Source organism: Chinchilla lanigera, unplaced genomic scaffold (genome assembly GCF_000276665.1).
Source record: "Chinchilla lanigera isolate Chin_1 unplaced genomic scaffold, ChiLan1.0 scaffold00071, whole genome shotgun sequence".
NCBI classification, from domain to species: domain Eukaryota; kingdom Metazoa; phylum Chordata; class Mammalia; order Rodentia; family Chinchillidae; genus Chinchilla; species Chinchilla lanigera.
In genome coordinates this window covers 10,617,895-10,633,716 of record NW_004955472.1, presented here as the reverse complement: position 1 = coordinate 10,633,716, position 15,822 = coordinate 10,617,895, and the positions used below count along the sequence as shown (strand labels likewise).

The 15,822-nt window shown below is 39.5% G+C and overlaps 1 protein-coding gene across 7 annotated transcripts in view; it reads right to left on the bottom strand.

Annotated features, from left to right (window-relative positions):
- Positions 1–15,822, bottom strand: part of Elavl2 (ELAV like neuron-specific RNA binding protein 2) — a 160,619-nt gene that overhangs the window by 77,040 nt on the left and 67,757 nt on the right. The window lies entirely within an intron of this gene.

Genomic DNA, 15,822 nt, shown 5'->3' with positions numbered 1-15,822 from the left:
AGATAACGGAGATATCAGCTGGGTGGGGGAGCATGGATGTTATTTACAGGGGGAGAGGAAGGTGGCCTTTACCTTTCATACTCACAAAGTTTACTTCCAAAAGGCCATAAAGGATTTTTATATGGAATTTTGTTCATTTAAATGACTTTGTGTATGATATCAACAATTTCTTACAATAGTGGAATTGTAAGCCCAAGCTATTTATTCCTCATATCTAGGAACAGTAAGAATTTGAGAAGTCAAAATAGTCCAACAGTTTCCTAATCACATAAGAGCACACAGGAAGTCTCTTTTCCGATCTTCTTAGTTAAAAAATTCTATAAACTACAAAAATCAGTTCTTTACTTTTTTTGTTGTTGTTGTATTTTTTTATTTTGAAGAGTGAAAGATTAAAAAAACAATGATAAAGATTTTCAAAGCAGGACAGTAAGAAATTAATTAATGTATTGCATAATTTTGTCTTCAGAGTAGTTGCTCAGACTACAAGATGTTGTTTCAAACCTTCTGCAGACAGCCACCTAACAAGACAGACTGCTAATAAAAAATATCTCCAACATATTCCAAGAATTCTCATTGAATTCACTTAATATAATGTCTTTAAGAAAAACAGTTTCCACAACCTGGAAACCTCCTGACTTGCGGTCAGATCTCGTGGGTTGAAGTCACAGTGAGACTGCCGCAGTGGCCACTTCCTAGCCCCTGGTGAGGCTGGTTCTGCCAGCCTCAGCACTCCATTGCTATGGTTACCACCCTGATGGGGTGCTCCCCTTCTCCCAGACCACCAACTTACAGCTTCTCCAAAGTCCCTCCTCAACTTAATCCACACTAACAAACTGTATTTCCAGGAAGCATCCACTCACAGCTTCCTAGTGCCCATACTGCCATCAAACTAAGTGCAAGCTACTCAGTATAAACAGTGGAAATATTGGAGATCTTCTACAACTGTTTCTTACCAGGCCTGTTTATTCAGGTGCCCGGCAAAGCCTGAGCACCCCCTTGTCCCTCAAATAATCCAATGCCTTGCTCTCTTTTTCTTACAGTTCCACCTGCACGCAAAGACCATACCCAGACCTATCCCCATCCCTATTGAATAGACAAGCTAAGGACAAGAACAGTTTGTTCAAAAACTGAAGAATGAAAGCAAACCACCTCCCTGAAGGTATACATACTTGGTAGCTTTTCTATCTCAACTCAAGTGTTTCAGACCAGAGATATTAAAGCATATTTTCCATTTTGGGCATACTGTGCCAGCCATCTCCACCCAATGAAATCTATATTTCTGTTATAGGGTACAACAAAGGAAACACTTATCTTTCAAGTGACCAGGTGTACACTTTTATTTTAAGAATCTCTCACATTAACTTGCCAACTACAAAAATATGGAAGCCAAGACAACTTCAAAATCACAGCATAGTGTATGCAAGCCTCTGGCCAGCAACATCATGGAGAAAGATCAGTGAGACTGGGTGTGACTTTAGAAAATAATAGAAATAAAAGTAAATGGATTTTTCCCATTTGTAAAAATCGTGTGTAAAAAATTTCCCATGTGTAAAAACCACTGAATTTTACACAAAGGTGCTTTAGAAGCCCATCATGCTAAAGCTACAGATCTTAGATGGTTGGATACTGATTAGAAAAGTTAAGGCAAACAAATGATAATGTCTCTGAAAAGAATGACCAGAGGTAAAGACAAGCATCTCTCTCAGAATAGAATCATTCAACTTGGATAAAATGACCTTGGCCTCCAGACTTACCAGCAACTAGAAATTCTGAAATACCTCAAGTAGCACAGCACCGGGGGGAATGAGTCTAGCACCTTCTCTCTGACCCTATAGATCTCTCTCAAAAGGCCAAGTTACAAGAAGAATAAAATACACACATCGCTGAAATTTAAAAGCTAAATTTAGATTGGGTATGGTGGCACACAAATGTAATCCCAGCATTCAGGAGGCTGAAGCAGGAGGACTGTCTCAAATCCAGGCCTGCCTGGGTTACATAGTGATTTCAAGGCCAGCCTGAACTACACAGTGAGACCCTGTCTCAAAAAACAAAGTAACAACAACAACAGAAAAAGCTAAACCTAGCAGAAAACAAACCACTCACATCTTCGCTAAGAAACATCTTCCTCTGAGAAACTCAAGGCAGGGAACTAAGGCACTAAATAATAACTGGAATGCATAACATCATTTATTGATAAGCACTGGGTAAGCAGCAAACACTGTCATCTGTCTAGGAGACACACTTCCTACAAGCCAACACTGTACCTTTCCCATTCCAATCACTAAAGCAGTATCTTCACAATACATTCCGGGCTTTTCTGAATCAAGCAAGAGAACAGTCAGCCAAGCACTGCAGTCACAGGGTTAATATGTCAGTTCCGAGGCTGAGGCATTAGCTTATTTTCTTTAAATCTTTTTGCTTTGTGGTTCCTAAAATAATTTGTGGCTTTAAACTTCATGAGATGTTCTCAACCCTACAATCCCTACAGTCTCAGCCTACACTCTAGCCTACCAAACCATGTTAACTGCCTCACCAGCTCAATGGATTCCTCAACCTAAAACTCCAGATTTTTTGCTTTCGGGCTAACAAAGGTCCAAGAGCTACCAAGGACAGCACACGGAACAGCTGCGGAGGCACAGGGAGAACGTTCTTTGGCAGCACGCACTGTCTCCCGGCCTTTATTGCTCCTACAAAGTACAGTCTCTGACACCAGGCTTTCCAAGGGTCTGTCGTTCCAGAGCTCCAGGACTAAAAGCTTTGAGGTCAGGGAGTTAGGGTGATGAGTCTAGGGCCCCAAGTCCTTCCTTTCATTCTCGGTCTGCTACAGTAACCCATGTTAAGCAATGAGATAGTAAAAATCTGGTGGGGAAGAAGTGGCCTGTGTGTCACACCCTGTTCATCTGCTCAACAAATACTAGCATGCAGCTCTCCCTGGCTAAACAGTCTTAGGTGCTTGAGGCACAGCAAAGAACAAGTCTCTTAGAACCAAGAGTTCTAAAGACCAAGAATAAACACCTATAAGGAAATAATAAACTAGCTACAAATAAATGTGCTTCAGAATAAATGAAAATGCACAGCAGAGTAAGCGGGGGCCGAGAATGTGGAGGTGGGGTACAGGTAATCTCAGGCATTAAAATGTAGAACTTGGGGCTGGGGATTTAGCTCAGCGGCAAAAGCGCCTGCCTGGCAAGCGCAAGGTCGTGGGTTCTGTTCCTGGTACCGGAGAAAAACCAAAAAAAAAAAATAAAATAAAATGTAGAACTTACTAAGAAGGTAAGCTGGGAGCCACGGTCTAAAGGAGATGTGAACTGGCTGTTGTGATAGGTAGACCCGTCCACCTTCCCCCCACTCATTCATATCCTACTCAGCAAAGTCTGAATACACTGTGCCTTGTGGCAAGAGGAAATGAAGTTTGAAAATACTTAAGATTGCTAATCAGTACTTTGAAAAAGGAAGAGCCCCCTGGATTACACCATGCTTCTACATGGGTCCTTGTAAGTAAAGACAGAGACAGGAAAGTCAGCATTAGAGTAATGTAGATGGAAAGACCTCATGGCTTTGAAAGGGGCCTCCCAAGGAAGACAGGCAGGCTCTAACTGGCAAAAAAGGCAATGAAGCACTCTTCCCCAAAGCCTTCATAAAGAAAGCAGCCCTCCAGACCAACATCTTCACCTTAGCCCACTGAGACCACTTTGGATAGATTCCTGACCTTCAAAACTGTAAGATAACGAAGTTGTGTTAAGCCACTAAATGTACAGTAGTTCATTACAGGTACAACAGAAAACAAATACAGCTCTATGGGGATATCTAGAAAAGGAACACTCCAGGCAGAAAGACTAGCCAGAGCAAAGCTGCCCTACTGTATAGAACAGCATGGAGCTACAGAGAGAGGAGGAGGAGATGAGTCAAAGAGGTAATGAGGCCAAACCGCACAGGGCCTTGAAGGCCACCACTAGAAGGGAAACCATAGAAAGGTTTAGAGCAAAAGAGCAGCACGCAGCTACCATGAAAATAAGTTGTGTGTGGGTGTGCCGGAGGGCTCAGCAAGTTTGGAAGCAGTTAAACTAGCTAGACAGCAACTGCAGTAACCCAGAGTTAGAAAGACAGTGAGTTTGACCAAGGTGATGTCACGGGAAAGGCTGTCAGATTCTGGATATACTCGGAAGGAAACACATTAGTGATGTACTATGCTGTAATCATATCAGTAAACTGTTTAAATCCATCATTAAGAGACTGGTTTAGATTCCAATTGCCTACATGCAAACAAGCCACCAAAACATTTATTATGTGCTGGAAACTAGGAATAAAAGATCAATAAGTAAAGGAAGGAATTCTATAAAGATTTGTGTTAAAAGAGGAGGAAAATATCCCTTTTTAGAGAACTCGATGTACAAAAACCTGAGTTTACAAATAGTATACAAATTATTCACCATACATATGGGTTCTCTACAGAAGGATTCAGCAACCAATTCATTTAATAGCAAATGTAAAATCAAAAATCAGTAAACTGAAAGGTGCAACTAGTAAACCTAATATGTGCAACTATTAAACACAGAAACTGATTCATGAGAGCGTCCTTCAAGCATTCAGAATTCAAAATAAGAAAATATCTCCAACCTTCCCCTCAAAAGTCTAAAAATTAAGTGGGCAAAGGTAATGAAAATAAATTATATTTTGTGAACTTATTTATACACCTGTGGAGTAATGAAGGTTAAGCCATGGGTTAACTCAGTCCTGGTTATAGATGAACATATGCTAAACTGGTACTTTCTGGTGATGAATCATTCTAACTTCAGCAAGCCTAATTAATTTCTATGCCAGTATTTGGCTATAAAACGTAAAAATGGGTAGGAGTACACTCACCATAAAATCAACTACTTTCCCTCCCCCAGTTTTTGTATGAGTTTGTGTTGAGTACAGGCAGGTAGATTTAGACTGTTAAATTAAAATAGTTAACACAGTAATCAACATAGAAATTGGATTAACTTCACAATCACCTACAAAAGTCACTGCTATCAGAACACCTCAGGGTAGTACAAGTTGTGAAGGGCTGTTGGGAAATCCTCACATCAATTCCAGAAGCTGAGTGCTTTCATTAGACAGACTGAAAATATAGCTCCTCTGTAGCACAGACACACTAAAATACTGTCATATTTAAGCTCCAGCACAAGAATGCCTCATTTTAAAGGGAACATAAAAGACAAGGAAGGTTATGGACACAAATACCATTTGTTAAGTCAAAAATTTTATAAGGGGCCATAATCCTCCATCTGGCCACTTAGACTAACATTTTCTTTGCCGTCATTTAGCAGGACTTTACAAAGAAAATCGAATGCTATAGTTAGTGTTTTAAAACCTCAAGCAGACTGTAACAAAATAAGGCATCTAAAATGTCAACAAGGTACATGTAGTTTCTTTACAAAGCTTGAAGGTTACAAATATTTCTTAGGACTTTGGAGAACTGAAAATTAAGAGAAGTTATCCCCAGGAAAAATGCACGGTAGAGAGCAGAAACAGCAATGCAGTGGTCCTCTATCCCCTCAAACCTTTGGGTCGATACAGACTGCCAGCTTCCTTCCTCTTAGAAATGTGGATCATCTCACTCGTACTTGCTCATGAAATATTTTTTTTAGTGACGTGTACAAGTCCTGAGTTTCTCAAGAGACGAATACTTTAGATTCAGGCACATGCCTAGGAATTATTTGGTAAGGAAATCTGGTGTATATTTAAAACAAAAAAAAATTCACACCAAGAAAGCTACTTTATTTCCTTTGGTTGAGTTTGTCTTCCCCAAAAGACAGATTTCTTTAAATACTATATCCTAGCTAGGAAAAAATGCCTGCATACATATGTGGCTTTTTATGTTAATTAAACTTCTGGTTATTTACTACATTTCAAGGAAAAGAGGCAAGAATTTGCATTCAATTATAAAGTGTTGGTTTACTTATAGTGATTTCAAAAGGCAGAAGAGATTGCTGAATAAGAGTATTACAAGGAAATTTCTAGTTAATCTGCTGCCTAAGAACATAAAAAAAGTTAGTGCCTAAAAACTAAGTTAACGCTATTAACTAAAGAATAAGCAAGGCCTCTCTTATCCTCAGGTCTCGGCCACTTCCTCCATCCACGCAGGCACACATTCCCACCCTAAACCTCAGATCTCTGTAAAAGCAACATGGGCCAAAATACTTAGGTTCCAGTCCATGATCCCTGACCATCTAAGGCAGCAAAGCACCTCAGCTCACTTCTACTTCAGACTTCCTACTTCACATTTACCTTAATATCACTACAGTGAAACAGACTTGGACTTCTAGAAGTTCGTAAGTTAGGGGTGAACTATGCAGCAAACATGTCAGTATATATGTGTAATATAACATGTGTAAGTGTGTACATGCATATCCTCAAGTGCTGCTGAGAAGTAGCATCTGTCTCCCATAGGTTGAGGATGGGAAGGGGTACAAATACAATCACAGGTCACATTTTTACCTAGAAATTTTTCTTATGATTCAAACTACAAAGACATTTGGCCTTTGAATTATTTTGGCTCTGGGAAGAGAAGATAGGGTAAAATGGTTCTGTTCTCTTTACAAGCTTTTATTATATACATATACTTTGACAGAAAATATGTCAAGGCACTGTATAGCTCTAACGTATGGTTTATAGCTCTAAAGTGTTAAGTGAATATTAGGGGCTATTATCATTGTTGAACAAAGGAAGATGCCTCTTTGAAATGCTACCATAAAAAACATATTTATCTGTCTTTTAGGTCAAGGTTTAGTTCCCAACCACACTCCCCAACATCTAAATGGGGAACACGGTTGCAGGATTCAGGCAAGGCTTCCTAACATGAAAAGGGATCTCTAGACAGAAAGTAAAATATGCAGACTTCCAACCATGACTACCATCTCCTATCCTGGGCCTCTGAAGCAGATGCTGCTTTAAACTACATTTAACACACAGTCATAAACAGTGACTACGAAAGATAGGAATTTTTACTTAAATTAATACAATTTTTAGCCTCAGACTTCCAAATGCTGAAGGAACACTGAAGACCTCTAATAGTTTCACATTTGAATTATAGCCTTGTCTCTTTCAATGTACCTTACTTTTAAAAAACCTGTATGTTCCTTCCCTCAAAGTAGTACTGGTGCCTTCCATCCTCCCCAACTCTATCTTCCCATGCTCAGCTGCTCAACCTCATGGAATTTTAATATATAAATGCTAATAAGAACTCCGAGGATGACCCCAGTACCTTCAATTTACATTTGGATTTATTATTTATAATTTAAGAAGTCTCATCCATTACTATACTCTAGAATCTAGACTGATAATTTGCACATTATGAAATCTATGATATGGTGTCCAAGTGTCTACAATTCAAGGATCAAGGAAATGACCCAAATACAGTACATCCATGTAAGACCATACAGTTTTCTACTATCTTTCTGCTATCACGATTTTCAAGATAACCTAAATTTAAACATTATTTTTCTAAGCCCGCAGTAACTGTGGCTTGAAGATTACGTTTACTCAAGAGAACAGTAAGATGAGCTCTACAGATTTGGGTACCTTTTGCTAAAAATAAGAGGTTCAGACAATGAGACTGCCTTTACAAGGAGTTCAATGATTCCTGTGACTAAAGGGTAGGAAAAAGCGGGAAAGAAAAATAAACTAGCATGTATTGACTTCTTATTCTGTGCCAGGCCTAAAGCTAGAGATTTTACAAATAAAATCTCATTTAATCCTCTTGTGCACTGTGAGCTACACATACTTTCTTCAGTTTACAAGTGAGGATTTCAGTACATGGGTACTGCAGAGCTGACACTCCTTCTACAGCCTCCTAGCTACTCTCTCTGACTATGGGCTGGCCTTCTCTCCAGTCTACCTTCCATCATGGCACAGTGATCTACCCAAAAAATGATCAGCAGCCCACAACCTTCTTTCTTTGTGAGGTTTTTGCTGACTCCATATTGCCTACAAAGTGACATCTCAGCTCCCTTGTGAGACATCCAACTTGACCTCATTCCTACTTCTCTCTCCACCCACAGGCCCACCGCTCCCCTGGCACACAATAAGATCTAACAAACTCCTAAAGTTCCTGCCACCCCCAGGCTGTTTCCCACTGTTACTCAACCTCTTTTCTCAATCTGCAAAATCCTCACTACCTTTCCTCCCGACTAAAAGAACATCCTCAGCGTGCAAAGAGGGGGCACACTGTCTCCTGCAAGCCTCCTGTGAACCACTGAGCTGGGCCACACAACTGCTCTGTGGTGCTACAATCCCATACCTACACATGAGTCTTACCTACCCTTGCTTCCTGTCTCGTTGGTAATAAATGCAAAGAGGCAAAGAGAGAGAGGATGATGGCACTCACACGCAATCTAAGACAGCAAGTGAAAAACTTCTCACTTATTTATCCATGTGCTTTTACCTTTCTTCCCAATACCTTTTTTTTTTGAAGGCAGGGTCTCACTATGTAGTTCAGGCTGGCCTTCAAACCACAGCAATCCTCCTTCCTCAGCCACCCAAACACTGGAATACAGATGTGTACCACCATGCCTGGCTTCCAAGACTTTTGGACAGACTTTCCATTAGAGCCTTATGTGCAATAACATCAAAGTGTCAAAGTCATCCCAGGTTGTATATAAAAGAGAAAACTGATCATAGTAGACTGTCATGATCCATTAGTAACACATCAAATACATTTATTAATTCTTAGAATATAAGCTCAAGCTTCAAGCTGAACTAATATTTAAAAAAAGAGAATTCTACCAACAAGCCTTTCTTAAAACAATGTAAGTCTTAGTAACAAAGGGAGATGAACAGGCATGGGCCATTCTCATCATATCAGTTTAAAATAAGCAAATCCCATTAAAGATGAAACCAAAACCACAGCCTAAGTTAATACTGTCTCTTCCAGCCCAGACAAGATCTGCTGTACAGATGACTATCAAGAAGAGGAATGCAGAAGAAACTACCCAGGGCCAGAAAGTAACTTCCGCAAATCCCTGGAGGTGCCAAGGCACTGTGCTAAACACTGGGAAAACAAAGGTGCACAAAACATTCTACCCTTCACAGAGCCTCTCCTGAACAACCTCATTCCAAGAAGTCAAAAGCATGCAAGGAAACTTGAAAAACCCATAACCAAGAATAATCTGTCTGGTAGACCTATGCTAAATGTTTCACTAAGAAAAAAAGGGGCAAAGTCACTGCTGCTATAGACACTATCATGTTAAGTATCAGCGTTTGGAGAAGTATGTGAGCAATAATAAATAAAGCATTTTCCTTCCCAATGTTTAAAATGCTAGAGAGTAACAGGAGATTATGCATAGTGTTCACAATGTATTTAACATTAAACTAGAGTCCTGTTATGGTTTGTGTCTGCATATCCCCCCAAATCCTCATGCAGTCATGGGGTGGACTTCTAGATATCTGACTGATCCATAGCCCAAGTGCTGGAATTATGGGTATGAGTGCTACATCCGCCCTGGGGCAGATAGTTTGCATATGTAAGGGAGAGAAAGAGGCTGCTTGCAGCCAGTCCTCCCTTTTGCTCTTGCTGCTTTTGCTATCTTCCATCTCCATGTGCCACCCCGCCTTGGAGCCAGCGGAGTATGGCCTGAAACCTCCAGACTGTGAGCTAAATAAACCTTTCCTTCCTTAATTTGGGTGTCAGGTATTTTGTCTCAGCAATAAGAGATAAACCTTTCCTTCCTTAATTTTGGGTGTCAGGTATTTTGTCTCAGCAATAAGAGAAAAGTAATCCAGACAACGCCTCACTAGAAAAGTCTGAAATTACAAAGAAGTACAGGCGAAGTTTTTCTGGTTTCCAGTTTCTGAATGCCTATTTCCTGCTACAACGTTACCTATGGAAGTACAAGTTTCTAAGATTTAACATGTGAACTACTTGCCACTAAATGAAGTCTTTTGTCACTGACAAGACTTTCAGAAAGTACCTACTGCACCTAATTTAGATCCATTATGACTATAATCTCTGTAAGATCAGCATAAAAAGAAAAAAATTCACCATCATCTACTACTTTAATCTCAGATGATTTGGACAATGGACCCTCAAACCAATTTTCTGAATGGACCTATGGCCCCAAACCCAAACTTTTCACTCTTTTTCTTTAAAGGGAGTAGAGATCCACTCAAGTGCACTCTGTCTTAGATATATTTTAACAAGTTCTTCAACTTGACTTTGATTGATAACCTCTCTGCTTGAGAATCACTATCGGGGGAGGAGAATGGCTTAAAATGTCATCTATACCCCACATGCTTTTTAAAGCCATCTTTTATCAAGTTCACACCCAGGATTCACACCAGAGACCTACAAATTGGAGGCCCTGGAGCTCAAGACACGATTATTCATTCTCCATTCCAAGAAGAGTAAGAAGGATAAGGGGGAAGGAAACTGTTGAGGCAGAAGCAAAGTGGTAAACTGAGATTGAAGAAAACTTCCACTGCACCAGAACATTCAATGTCACCCTCACTGGGCTAAGAAAGGACAATCATCATCACAGGCCAAGTTACAGCAGTATTTCTCAAAAGTAACTTTTTGGTTAACTGAAAAGGACCCTATTTTGAGTTGCTGAGAATGAAGCCAGCAGGCTTCTTGTATGAAGTTCTGACCAGCCAGGTGTGGTGGCACATGCCTGTAATCCCAGCTTTGGAGAGGATATGGCAGGAGGATCGCTGAGAGTTCAAGGCCAGCCGGGGCTACAAAGTGAGTTCAAGCCAACCTGAACTGCATAGCAAAACCGTGTCTCAAAAACAAAAAAAAACAAAAAAAAAAATCTGACCAAAACACAAAAGTGCATCTTCTACCCATCAATTTGCTCATACATTAACTAAGACCAACAGAAACAAGGTAGGTATCCACTTGTGACATTCTTCATGACATAAAGTTCATCACACACATAATGGCATGGTGAACAAGACCCAACAGTGATCCTGACCTGCAGGAAGAAAAGTCTGGGTAGAGGAAGAGTCAAAAGTCTTCTGAATATATTAAGCATTTAAATAAATAGCATCTGGCTGCCAGGGGGTGGATGGTGGTGGCAACAGCATCCACATTTCCACAGAGCTACTGTGGAATCAAGTTACCTTTATAAACAGGGTATGTTCTCCCAGGTTTTCCCACTGCTGCTTCGACATGCTGGTCCCTGCCAGACTGGATCCCAAATAAAAGAGCATCACAGCGTCCAGGTCAATCACAGTGAGAAGTACACAGTTCCTGTCACATTGGTAGAGATCCAGAAGGCCAGAGAACTGGGGCTAGGAGTCAACATCCCTAGTACAGCACGCTTGGAAATGTCACTGCAGACAGCGCAGAGATGCAATTAATGATGGGTTTGGGGTGGGAGTGACTCTTAACTACCTCAAACACTTCTGGTCACGTAAACTGCAGATCTTTTAGACCTTGTCTTCTATTAAAATATGCTACTAAATAAGCATAACAACAAATAAGGCCAAAAAAAAAAAAAAAGGCTATGCTACTTAAAACCTAATATAACATTCAAAGCACTATAAAATAGGAGCCATTTTGCTATGTCTATACTGTATTTCCCTGGATTTAGAGCATAAAGTCATCTTGTCCACAAAAAAAGAAATAATAATAATGAAGTATATTCTGTGCTTTCTGGGAGCTGAAGAGAAAGTTAATTCACACCTACTCAGATATTTTGATACCAGAAAGAGAAGGGACACATCAAGTGCTCTGTCCTCAGGATGGAGGAAGAGGGTAAGCAGCACATACACAAAATAAAAAATAAAAATCATCTTGCATTGCAACAGAAGCCCTTGCATTAACATTAAACATTAACTTCCGCACTAAACTCTCTAAAAGCTGCTTCATGGCATACCACAAATTACATTCTGGAGGCGGAGCGGAGCGTAAGCAGGGACAGAACTGAGGTATAAAGACATCTTACTTCACACTTTCTACTGCCTTCAATGTATCCAGATAGATTCCTGTGAAAACTGGTTTCAAACCAGCCAAGGGGGCAGGCAAGTGGTAGAATTAACACAAGGTTCCAGGGCTCGCAGAAATTCTTGGACGTTAGAAAGCAAAGCACCACTAAAGATTAGCTGTTTTCTACCGTAGAAGGGTGAATGGACAGTTTGGAGACAAGCACTGAAAGGGGCTGGTTTCCTCAGAAGCGAAGCTAATACACTCCTCCTCTGTACACCCCGAACTGCTATTTCATTACCTGCATTAAGTTTTCTAAGTACGACTATAAGACTGTACATCAAAAAAACCAGAGCAATTATAAGTTGGTTAAAGGCTTCAGTTAATTAACTCTCCATTTCTTCCCGTTCTCTAGAAATAGAATTTTCTACAAGAGACAGGGGTGAAGCAAAGACCCCACAACAGAATGAATAATGACAGTCTTCCAAGAATCCCTTAAACTTTCAGTGTTGAAAATCTCAGTCATTTCAGGCAAAGACCAAGATAAAACTATAAAAACTAAGACAAAACTACTTTTGTCTCTTTTCCTTAACTAAAAAGACACAGCAAAAAATAAAATGCTGGAGGCACTCCAAAACTGAAGGTTTTATAGGTCACATTAAATTATTCTCCATCAACTGCAAAATGTTTAAGGCTACGGAGTATTATTTTAATGCTATTGCCTCTTTTCCCCCTAGGATCTGTGGTAATTCCCCCCTTAAAAAGTCCCTTGAATCTTTTCCTGTCTAATTTCTACCATGAGGTAAAGCACAGCTCCTAAATGTGCAAAACATATAAACTATTTCCCAAGACTCTATACTTAACCAAGACTGATTCTCTCTACTTCCAGGGCCATGTTACAAAACAGGAACTGAGAGGAGACTAACATCTGGGATTGAATAGTAGCACACTGCAGCCATCGTATTTGTTTACTACTCTAGGGTATGATTAAAAAACAGTGATTTAGCTACACACTAGAGTACAGAATTTGAAGTTCTCAAATTTTACTTAAATTTAGACACTAGTAGGTGCTATGGCTTTCCTTTGGCGCCTGACTGTCATCAGCCCTTAAAGATAAATTTTTAATCTAATAGACTTGGAAAATGGCTTTCCACATACCAAATACCTCCAATCTGAAAAAAAGAAAAATTTCAGTATTAAGCGCCTATGGATCATTGTATATTCATTTTCTCCTGATGTTTTTGGTTAATTTTCTGTGCCCTTATGAGAGTTAAACTCTAGACTATGAGAACGTGAGATAGGTGATACAGCTCTTAGCTCATACCGTAACTGTGGACACCTTTAAGTGCAAAGCCTACAGAATTAAGTGCAATGAATCACTCAAATGAAAATTAGGTGTACCAGAGCTCCCCAATACAACTACTATTCCCTATATTTAAGACAGTAAATTAATTGCATCAATTTCTATTAAATGAAATATTCAGGCCGAGAGTATTTAGCTCAATGGTAGCACTTAGCATGTGCAAAACCCTGGATCCAATCCCCAGCACAAAAATAAACAAAAAATAAAATGAAGACTTTGGTTCTTCAAGAGAGTTAAGGTTTTCAAAGAAATAAAAGCCAAGAAAAGGTAAGCCTCAATATTATGTAGCATGTGGAAAATTTGGTGCTTGAGCTTTCACATCAATCACATTTAGAAGTGGCCTCAGAGGACCAAATACTTTATCTCTTTCCTAGCTCCTACATTAGCAGATAACAAAGATGTAGAAATGGACCAGAAAGAAACAGCTTTCAAGAAGTCCAAAGACAATGGCCACCAGTCCTCAACTATTTCTTAGTAGCTCAGTGACCATTGACAAATTTTTAACTTAATAATTTCTACATAATTTTTCTCACTCTTCCTAGACAGTAGTTTTTTAGAGAAATAAGTTAAATGACAGACAAAAAGAACAATTTACAAAAATTGTCACACATGATATAAATCCGGTTTGTTTCTAAAGCACTAACCTTCTCGAAATCTATTTTCTGCCCTCGCTCCCCTTTCTAGCATCACCCTTCTAACTTATGGTAAGGTCAAACTGCCATTATCCCTGTAAGTTAGGCAACTCAAATGAATAGATACTCCTCCATAAAGACCAGGGTGTATGTTCTTCCCTTACTAAAAAGGGTATTTTTTTCCTCCTTTAACTTAGGTGCAAGTAAAGACTAGGAACTTATGTCCCAAGTACCAAATACTATAGAACACAGCATCAAATATTTGAGAAAAAAAAATTTTAACGGAAAAATGTTCAAGCAGATAGCCAATTCCAAACAATATTCTAAACAACAGACAATGATATTCAGACACTGATTTAAGAATCATGGGGCTGGGGATTTAGCTCAGTGGCACAGCACCTGCCTCGCAAGCACAAGGCTATGAGTTCGATTCCCGGTACCGGAAAAAAAAAAAATAAAAAGAATCATATACAACAGATATTCTGAAATAATTTACAACCAGAGTACATGGTGAGCACTTGCTCAGTGCCTGGCATTGTACTAAACACAGAGAAGATCTCAGTATGATCAACACATTGATAATAAGCTGTGGTTAATATTAAATGTCTGGTATTCTGCATATATAACAGATTAAGACATTTTAATGAGCCAGAACTATGAACTAAGATTAATTGAGAAGATAATCTTATACCGAGAAAATCACTTCATACAGCTATACTTGGTATATGGTACTAATGAGGCAATTCTACCTAAATTTAGCAATTTAAAAAACTACTGGTAAGTCTGCCTAACAAGCAATGTTTGACTTAGGCACAAAGAAAAAGCAAAACAGAAGATAAATATCTCAAAGCAGGGGATATGAAGGTGGCTGTAGGGAAGGCGTTAGCTAGGAACTGCTTTGATAGTCTTGAATGTCCTTTTTTTTCTTCCTACTTTTCTATCTTAGCTGCTCAGTAGGTCCACATCACCTCTCCCATTAGACAGACAGCTCAGCTAGGTATCCCAAAATACTATATGGTAACTATTTGGCATGAGGAAGTAGGTAATTTCTAGGCATCCAACAAACTCTCCCCTTAAAAGGGCAGGAAATATCAAGAATTTACTCCAGTACTTGTAAAAGGTAATCACCCTCTACTCTCTGGATTGGTAGTTCAATTTCCAGATGACTCACTGGGCAAAATTATCCCAACCTCATCTTTTACACTTCAGTTTCCAAAATAGAAATAGCCAAGGAAAAACTAGCCAGTAAACATAAAAGGAAATGCTCAAAGTGCCAAAAACAGAAGACAGCATAATCCTCAGCTCACAGTCTAGGAACCACTGAAATGGAGTAACTGTAAGCAAGACCAAAGATGTTAAACTGAAGAAACACATAACTTCAGAAAGTATGAAAAGCCAGGACAGTTCTGGACAACTACAGAGCGGTCATGAACTGTACTAACCTGAAAACATGCTTTGTTACTAAATAAACACAGCATGGATCCTTGGAAATAAAGCTTCCATCACAATTCCAAGGATCTAGGAAAAAAATAGATTTACCTCAAATATCAACACCCTTAAAAGACAAAGATGCCGGGCGTGGTGGCACATGCCTGTAATCCTAGCACTCGGGAAGCTGAGGCAGGAGGATCCTTGCAAATTCAAGACCAGCCTGGGCTACAAAGTGAGCTCAAGGCCAGCCTGAACTGAAGAGCAAGACCCTGTCTCAAAAAGACAAAAAAAAAAAAAAAAAAAAAAAAAGGAAAGTGGCACGTAGTTTTTATACCGTATAGAGAATAATGACAAGAAAGTCTGCGCACATTCAGTACAAACTCAATTTCTCCAAGTACTTCTTGTCTGTACTTGATTGAATCCATGATGCAGAAATCAGATATGGAAAACTGACTGTACTTCAGAAATAAACTATTATGATTCTGCCA